The following is a 9522-nucleotide window of genomic DNA, read 5'->3' as shown; positions in this document are numbered from 1 at the left end:
TGGACTCCTACAAAACACATTCCCAGATACACCTCCAATGCCGCATCCTCCCCATCTCCCCACTGTCTGCCATCCCCTCCCCAACCTCCACATGGCCATTCTCAGCCTATTGCTAACACTTCCTCCCAGTCTTCAGCACTATACATAAATAAAACATGGTGTTACAAAAGGTAGAACGTGCCACAGAAACATGATCTGGATGTAAGTAAGGTTTTTGATCCAGTTCCACGTGGGAAACTATTCGTTAAATTGGAGAAGATGGGAATTAATATAAGAACCAAAAGGTCAATAAAGAATTGGTTAAATGGGAGGCTACAAGAGGGTCATATTGAACGGTGAGTTGTCAGGCTGGAGGGTGGTTACTAGTGGAGTTCCTCAGATCAGTCTTGAGACCAATCTTACTCAACACTTTTATTAGTGATCTTGGCATAAGAAGTGGGAGTGGGACACAAAGCAGGGAGAGATTGTCAGTATGGAGGAGGGCAGGAAAATCATACAAGAAAATCTGCATGTCCTTGAAAGCTGGAGTAATAGAAATGGGATGAAAATTAATAGTGCATAAATTCTAGTTGTTAGTCCCCAAGTGCATAATTTTGCAATAAGCTGGGAATTTATCAATTCAAGTGGCAGAGGAGGAGAAAGACCAATGTGCATTGGTTGATCACAGGATAATTATGAGCTGCCAATACAATGCAGCCGTGAAATCGGTTAATACAGTCCTAGGATGCATCCGGCGAGATATTTCCAGTAGACACATGAAAGGGTTAGTGCTGTTATACAAGGCACTAATGAGACGTCATCTGAAATACACCTCTACTTTCTGGCCTTAAAGTCTGTGAGTCTATAAACTGTGCTTTGCGTTGCACAGACACTGAAAGAGATCAGGGCCGCATAGTGCAGCTCATGGCAGAGACTCTGACTGAGATCAACCCCTCCATTGTGATGAACACTGCACAGACAGAGTGGGACCATCCTTGTCCCACAGAGATCACAATCCTACAGTACACAGTCAGTAAGAGGAAAGCAGAGAGGGGCTGTGCCTTCCCCAAGGCCACCAAGCAGGTCAGTGACAGACCCCGGAACAGATCCCAGTAACTCCAGTGCCCCATCTCCTGCAGCTTGGAAAGGTACCCAGACCCCTTGGTATTAGGCTGCAGGAAAAGATGGTTTGTCCATGGATGCACAGGCTGTTTTGGCAGAGCTGCAATCCCTGCACACAGCCTGGGTGTGTCCTCTGGGTCAGGAGAAGTCAGTATCCATCCCTGTGGGGCTGTGTTCCTGGCTCATACCTCCAGCACTCACTGCTGCCCCTCCCTTACCAGCTGCACTGGTCAGCCACACCCAGGCCTCAGTAAGGTTACTGTCCCCCCCAACCTCAAAGCTTCAAACCGGGACATGGTGCACTGGTGCCAATCAGAGTGCACTAGTGTAAATTCTGTCTATACTAAGGGTTTGCACCAGTGCCTAAAAACACCAGTGTGGCAGAGACCTTCAGTGCCCAAAACAGCAGTACAGTGGTACTAGAACTGGGATCTATTTCTAGCTCCATCACGGACAACCTGGGTGACCTTGGACACGTCAGTGTTTCTCCTCCCAACTTTAGTCTCTTTACCCAGCTGCCCACTCACTTGGGTCTCCCTCTCTCTCCAGAGCTGCTCACCACTAAAATCTGTGTGCGTGTCACCAGAGCTAAGACAGTTCAGCTCTGGAATAGTCTCACAAGGGTGGCTGTGGAGTCTCTTTCCCTAGAGGTTTTTAAGAAAAGGTAGGACAAACCTCTGTCAGAAATAATCTACATATACTTGATTCTGCCTCAGTTGAGAGAGCTGGACTTGATGACAGCTTGAGCTCCTGTCCAGCTCTACATTTCTAGGATGCCATGAAATATATACGTATAAAAACAAACCATACAGAAAAAAAAACAAGACCACCACAACATAATGTCAGGCAATTCAGAAAAACAACAACAAAAAAATACACTCCACAGCATAAAATGACAATACAAGGAAAAGAAAGCAACACAATGCAAAATAACACAGCCTAGGGCAAAGTACACAATGGAAAAGAGCTTAACTCAAACCAACACAACACAGGCACCAAACAAGCTGAGGCAAAACAATGCACCATAAAACTATGCAACACAACATGGTGCAATCCCAGTTCCAAATGGCACCATGCAAAACAGCTCAGTGTAGAACAAGGCACAGCACAAAAGAGAATTATTTCAATGAAGGCCTGGAAGGGATCTTGAGAGGTCGTCTACTCCAGCCCTCTGTGCTGAGGCAGGACCAAGCATCCCTAGACATTCCCAGACTGGTGTATCTCTAACCTGGTCTTAAACACCTCCAGTGAAGGAAATTCCACAGACTCCCTTGGAAACCAATGCAAGGCAAACACAGACCAAAACAACACTGTACACACACACGCTGGGCTTGGCGTTAAAGGGAGAGGCAAGAATTCAAACAATCTGGGTTTGGTTCCCAGTTTTGCCCCAGATTCTCCATGCAAAGAAGCAAATTACTTCAGTTCTCTGAGCTTCAGCTTCCCCATCTGTAAAATGGAGAGTCGCCTCCCACCATTGGCCTATTTAGCCTTTGAGCTTTTTGTGGCAAGGCCTCTCTGTCCCTGTGGGCATGTCAACACTGCAGTCAGACACCGGCGGCTGGCCCGCGCCCGCTGACTTGGGCTCACACGGCTCAGGCTGTGGGGCTGTTTAATTGTGGTGTCCATGTTCCCGCTGGGACTGCAGCCCAAGGTCTGGCACCCTCCCACCTCGCAGGGTCCTACAGCCTGGCTCCAGCCTGAGCCCAGACATCTACACTGCAATTAAACAGCCCCTTTGCCTGACCTCAGTTGTCGATTCTGCAACTCCCGGCATTACAGGATCCCTCATTTTGTTTGGGGTCCCTGAAGCATCTGGCAAAATGTGGGGGCAGGATCTCACCTGAGGTCTCTGCAGCGCCTGGCAGAACAGGGCCATGCTCAGTACGATAGGAGCCCTGGTCTCAGTCAGACACCTGCAGAGAAAACTGGGAAGATTTTTGAGAATTCAATATCAGTATTTCAGAAATGAGGAGAAAATGGGGCACAAACTAAATATTTGCCAATATAAGGGACAAGCATCATGTGGGGAGATTTTATGTCACCATTCAACCACTCAAGAGAAAAGAGGGGAAATTGGAGGGGATTATACAGGGATATTGAATCAACAACAGAATGGGATGGATTCTTCTTGCCTCACGTTCACATGGACAGCAGGGAGCTCTGGGTGATGTGGCCTTCATAAAGGAGAGGACTGGGGCTGGAGTGAGGTCACTGGCTGTGGGGATGGGCTGGCAGTGGAGTCTGGGAATGTGACTAGCACAGAGGTCGGCAACCTTTCAGAAGTGCTGTGCCAAGTCTTCATTTATTCACTCTAATTTAAGGTTTTGCTTGCCAGTAACACATTTTCATGTTTTTAGACAGTCTTTTTATGTCTATAATATATAACTAAACTACTGTTGCATATAAAGTAAATAAGGTTTTTAAAATGTTTAAGAAACTTCATTTAAAATTAAATTAAAATGCAGAGCCCCCTGGAACGGTGGCCAGGACCCAGGCAGTGTGAGTGCCACTGAAATTCAGCACGGGTGCCATAGGTTGCCTACCCCTGGACTAGCAGTTGTGGGAGAGGGTGCGTGTGGAGGGGGGCGGGGGCTTCTGGGTTGGGCGGGGGGGGGACTGGAAGTCACTGGGCCCCGGAAACCTGGGGCTGGGCCATCTCCATGGGGGACACTTGCTCCTCTCTCCCCTTCCTGGGCCTTCCCACATCCTGTTGCCAGCAGAGAGGCCCCCCCCACCCCCAGAGGTGTCCCTGTCTCAGGGCCCCCAAGCCTCTGCCCATTAATCCTCTGCCCAGTTCAGAAATCACTCGGGGGAACGATTTCCCACCTACACAAGGACAAATCACTGCAGGTGAAAATGGGGGGAAACACCCCAAACCTGAGATCTGAACTGGCCATTGGCAAAGGGGAGAGAAAATGGGGCACAATGGGGGGAGGGGAACAGGGAACTTCTCAGGGGTTTGAGGGAAGGGGGGTCACCCTGGGTGCTGCTCGTTGCTCTCTGGGAGAAAGGGGGCAGGACAGGAGAGGAGGGGGGTCCCCACGGGAGGGGGCAGCGGTAAATCCGAGGGGATCTCAGCCCCCCCCATTCTCTCCCCGCTCCTCGGGGGTCACCTGCTCTGCCCCCCCCCCGGCCATGTCCGGGCTGCACAGACATTTCCCAACCCCCCCCCCCGGTCTCACAACCCGCCAGCCCCCGCCCGCCCGCCCCCACGCAGGGCTCCTGTGGGGACAGCAGCTCCGACCCCCCGCGGGCGCTGCCCCCCCCGGAGCAGATCCCGGCGCTGCGAGATGCCGGGTCCCCCCCCCCCGACACTAGGGCAGAGTCACCGCCCGGCCCCGCCCCCGGGGCTCCTCCGGGACCTGGAGGCTGCAGCTCCGCAGCAGGGCGGGCAGAGCCCGGGGCAGCTCCAGCGGGAGCAGGGGGCGGAGCGGGGCGGTGGGGTTAAGGAAGGGCTCGCCAGTAGCGATCTGCGCATGCGCAGAGCTCCAACGGCACAAACCCTTCTCCGGTCCTGCGCGTGCCAGACCGAGCCGCAGCAACCAACGCTCCTTCGCAGCCCGGCTCCGCCTCCCCATGACATCACTTCCGCTCTGGGAGAGTCACCAACTACATCTCCCAGCCTGCCCCGGGGGCACTTCCGCCCTCTCCAGCCCAGGGAAGGGAGGGTTCAGCGTGTGAAATCGCGCATGCTCCGTAGCAGCCCCACTGGGGGCGGGAGAACAAAGCTGCTGTTGTTGGCTCCTCAGTGTGAGCCGGGCCTGGGCCGCTGCTGCCCGGGTCTGTGCGGGGGGGCCCGGCCGGGGGGGGCTTTCTCCAGCTGGGCCCCGCCCCGTGGGCAGCCTCGGGCTCTGCCCGCCCCAGCCCCGGCCCGGAGCCCCCGGGGAGTGAGAGACCCCGCGGGGGGCGGGAAAGTGACTCTGCCCCGGGGACCTGGGAGCAGCCTCGGAGCCGCCTCAGCCCCCGTGGAGCTGCAGCAGGATCCGCCCCGCCCCCGCTGGGATGTGGGGGGAGCCCGGGGCCCGGCGGGGGGGCCCTGTGGGGAGGGGGGTGTCGGGCGGGGAGGGGGGGCCAGTGGCACGCGGGGGGACGGGGCGGGATTTGAACTGTCTCTGGGCAGCCAGGAAATTCCGGGGGGGGGTTGAAGGGGGAGGGGAGTTAATTGGATCCTGTCCCTGTTTGTGCACTTGCCTCTCACCCCAGTACAAATTCTCTCTAGTTCTGCCCCTTTTCTCTCAGTGTCTCACACGGGCTGTAAAATCCAGGGAGATTCCCCCCCCCCCCGCGCAATGGTCTGTTCTCTCCTCTCCCCTGATCCCCCCCCGCCCCCGTCTCTCCATGATTCTGATTTTCCACCTTCAGTTGCTCAGTTTGTGACACGTTTTCTCTGCAGATCTCAGAGGTGGATATAAAATACCCTAAACGTTTGCCCCACTTCTCTCTATTTGTTTGTTTCTAATTGAATCTGCCCTGAGATTTTCCCTTCTCTCTAGTTATAAAATAGCAAGAAAATCTCAGATTTACACCTTTCCTCAGCTTCTTAAACATGGATATAAAATGTTTGCAAATGGTGCCCATTTCCTCTCTCTTCATTTAACAAACATTGATGTGAAACACTGAGATTTTACTGCATATCTGATGTAAAATCCCTTTGATTTTCCACTTTTCTCTCTATTAATTGCAAAAATAGAGCCAAAATCTCTCAGATTTCCAGCCTGTCTCTTTCATTTCTATGTTATTTTCAAATGTCAATTGAAAATAGCCAGACCTGGTTACCATTGGTTCCCAGCTGGTAACGGGAGAGTTGGCTGGACCCTTTTCTTTTCTCCAGCTGGCCCGGGATGAGGAGGTCACTGAATGCAGCGTGGGTCCAGAAGTATCCCAAGCCCCATGACAAAGGGTCTCTGTGAGGGGTTGATGCCCCGTGCTAAGATGTAGCCACCTCTGGGGTGAATCCATGGTGTGTGTGTGTGTGCGCGTGCGCACATGTGTGCGCGTAGCAGGTCTGGCTCTTTCTCTGTGTGTGTGTATGTGCGTGTGTGTGCAGCAGGTCTGGCTCTGTGTATGTGTGCAGTCTGTTTTGCAGGTCTGGCTGTGTGTGTGTGTGTGTGTGTTGCAGGTCTGGCTCCATATAAGTGTGTTGCAGGTCTGGCTCTTTGTGTGTGTGTCCGTAGCAGGTCTGGCTCTTTCTGTGTGTGTGCGTAGCAGGTCTGGCTCTGTGTATGTGTGCAGTCTGTTTTGCAGGTCTGGCTGTGTGTGTGTGTGTGTGTGTGTGTGTAGCAGGTCTGGCTGTGTGTGTGTGTGTGCGCGTAGCAGGTCTGGCTCCATGTAAGTGTGTTGCAGGTCTGGCTCTTTCTGTGTGTGTGTGTATGTGCGTGTGTGTGTAGCAGGTCTGGCTCTGTGTGTGTGCAGTCTGTTTTGCAGGTCTGGCTCTGTGTGTGTGTGTGTGTGTGCGCACACGTAGCAGGTCTGGCTCTGTGTGTGTGTGTGTGTGTACGTGCACCTGTGTGCCAGCACATGAGTGTTTAGCAGGTCTGGCACTGTGTGTGTGTGTGTGTGTGTAGCAGGGCTGGCTCTGTGTGCGTGTGTGTGCACGTGTGTGTGTGTGTATGTGTAGCAGGGCTGGCTCTGTGTGTCTGTGTGTGTGTGTGCGTGTGTGTGTGGGTAGGACGTCTGGCTCTGTGTGTGTGTGTGTGTCTGTGTGTATCAGGTCTGGCTGTGTGTGTGTGTGCACGTGCGTGTTTAGCAGGTCTGGCTCTGTGTGTGCGCGCGTGTGTGTGTGTAGCAGGTCTGGCTCTGTGTGTGTGCGCATGTGTGTGTGTTGCAGGTCTGGTGCATGTGAGCGTGTGTACAGCAGGTCTGGCTGTGTGAGTGTGCTCGTGTTTGCGTGTAGCAGGTCTGGCTCTGTGTATGTGTGTTTGCGCGCATGTGCACAAGCGTGTAGCAAGTCTCGCTCTGTGTTTCTGTTTGCATGTGTGTGTGTGTAGGAGGTCTGGCTCAGTGTGTGTGTAGCAGGTCTGGCTGTGTGTGTGTGCATGTGTGTTGCAGGTCTGGCTCTGTGTGTGTGTGTGCGCGCAGTGTGTTTGTGTGTGTTGCATGTCTGGCTCTGTGTGTGTGCATTTGTGTGTGTAGCAGATCTGGCTGTGTGTGTGCGCGTGTGTGTGCGAGTGTGTGTGTGTAGCAGGTCTGGCTCCGTGTGTGTGTGTGCGTGTGCGTGAGTAGCAGGTCTGGCGCTGTGTGTGTGTGCAAGTGTGTGTGTGTGTGTGTAGCAGGTCTGGCTCTGTGTGTGCGAGTGTGTGTGTGTGTAGCAGGTTTGGCGCTGTGTGTGAGCGTGTGTGTGTGTAGCAGGTTTGGCTCTGTGTGCGTGTATGTGCGCCTGTGTGCGTGTATGTGCGTGTGTAGCAGGGCTGGCTCTGTGTGTGTGTGCGCGCGTGTGGGTAGCAGGTCAGGCTCTGTGTGTGTGTAACAGGGCTGGCTGTGTGTGTGCGCGCACATGTATGCGTGTGTGTGTAGCAGGTCTGGCTCTGTGCGTGTGCAGCAGGTCTGGCTCTGTGTGTGCGTGTGTGTGCATGTTGCAGGTCTGGCGCTGTGCATGTGTGCGTAGCAGGTCTGGCTGTGTGTGTTTGCGCGTGTGTGCGTCTGTGTAGCAGGTCTGGCTCTGTGAGTGTTTTGTGTGCACGTGCTTGCATGCGTCTGTGTAGCAGGTCTGTCCCTGTTGTGTGTGCGCATGTGTGTGTTTAGCAGGTCTGGCACCGTGTGCGTGTGCACCTAGCAAGTCTGGCTCTGTGTTTCTCTGTGTGCATGTATGTGCACGAGGTCTGGCTCTGTGTGTGTGTGTGCGTGTGCGTCTGTGTGTGTAGCAGCAGGTCTGGCTCTGTGTGTGCGTGTGTGTGCGTAGCAGGTCTGGTTCTGTGTGTGTGTGTGTGCACGTGTTGCAGATCTTGTGTGTGTGCGCGCGCGAGCGTGTCTATGTATGTGTGTAGCAGGTCTGGCTGTGTGAGTGTGCGTGCTTGCGTGCATGTGTGTAGCAGGTCTGGTTATGTGTGTGTATGTGCACATGTGTACGTAGCAGGTCTGGCTGTGTGTGTGCACGTGTGTGTAGCAGATCTGGCTCTGTGTGTGTGTGCGCGCATGTGTGTGTAGCAGGTCTGGCTCCATGTGTGCGTGTGCAAGCATGCATGTTTGTAGCAGGTCTGGCTCTGTGTGGGTGCGTGCGTGCAGCAGGTCTGGCTCTGTGTGTGTGTGTAGCAGGTCTGGCTCTCTGTGTGCGTGTGTATGCGCATGTGTGTGTAGCAGGTCTGGCTCTGTGTGTGTGCGCGCGTGTGCGTGTCTAGCAGGTCTGACTGTGTGTGCGCACATGTGTGCGTGTGTCTGTGTAGCAGGTCTGGTTCTGTGTGTGCGTGTGTGTATGCATGTGCGTGTGTGTAGCAGGTCTGGTTCTGTGTGTGCGTATGCATGTGCTTGTGTGTAGCAGGTCTGACTATGTGTGTGCGTGTAGCAGGTCTGGCTCTGTGTGTGTGCGTGCACTTCTGCGTGTGCGCGCGTGTGTGCAGCAGGTCTGGCTCTGTGTGCGCGCGCCTGTGTGTACGCATGTGTGTGTGTTGCAGGTCTGGCTGTGTGTGTGTGTGTAGACGGTCTGGTTTTCTGTGTGTGCGCGTGTATGCGTGTGTGTGTAGCAGGTCTGGTTCTGTGCATGTGTGTGTGTGTAGCAGGTCTGGTTCTGTGCATGTGTGTGTGTGTAGCAGGTCTGGTTCTGTGCATGTGTGTGTGTGCAGCAAGTCTGGTTCTGTGCATGTGTGTGCACGCACATGTGTGTGCAGCAGGTCTGGCTCTGTGCGTGTGTGCGTGTCTCTAGCAGGTCTGACTGTGTGTGCATGCGTGTGCCTGTGTAGCAGGTCTGGCTCTGTGTGCATATATGTGTGCGCTTGCGCGTGTGTGTATCAGGTCTGGCTGTGTGTGTGTGTGCGTGTGTGTGTGTGTTGCAGGACTGGCTGTGTGTGTGTGCGCGTTTGTGTGCGTGTGTGTAGCAGGTCTTGCTCTGTGTATGTGTGTAGCAGGTCTGGCTCTGTGTGTGTGCGCGCATGTGTGTGTAGCAGGTCTGGCTGTTTGTGCATGTGTGCGTGCGCGAGTGTGTTGCAGGTCTGGCGCTGTGTGTGTGTGTGTGTAGCAGGTCTGGCGCTGTGTGTGTGTGTTTTGCAGGTCTGGCTCTATGTATGTGTGTGCACGCGTGTGTGTTTTGCAGGTCTGGCTCCGTGTGTGTGTGTACGCATGTGTGTTTTGCAGGTCTGGCTCCGTGTGTGTGTGTGCGCGCGCGCACGTGTAGCAAGTCTGGCTCTGTTTGTGTGTAGGAGGTCTGGCTCAGTGGGTGTGGGTATGTGTGCACGTGTGTGTGTGTGTAGCAGGTCAGGCTGTGTGTGT

General features: G+C 54.1%; 1 long non-coding RNA gene across 1 annotated transcript; it reads left to right on the top strand.

Annotated features, from left to right (window-relative positions):
- The first annotated feature begins 6458 nt into the window (after window positions 1-6458).
- On the top strand, window positions 6459-7687 carry LOC127035767 (uncharacterized). Its single transcript, XR_007769935.1, has 3 exons — window positions 6459-6494; window positions 6854-6931; window positions 7646-7687. It is a non-coding gene; the product is annotated as an uncharacterized LOC127035767 (long non-coding RNA).
- Window positions 7688-9522: the final 1835 nt, after the last annotated feature.

Source organism: Gopherus flavomarginatus, chromosome 16, assembly GCF_025201925.1.
Source record: "Gopherus flavomarginatus isolate rGopFla2 chromosome 16, rGopFla2.mat.asm, whole genome shotgun sequence".
Taxonomy (NCBI): Eukaryota; Metazoa; Chordata; order Testudines; family Testudinidae; genus Gopherus; species Gopherus flavomarginatus.
The sequence above is the reverse complement of the archived record's forward strand: the minus strand, read 5'-3'. Positions and strand labels throughout refer to the sequence as shown.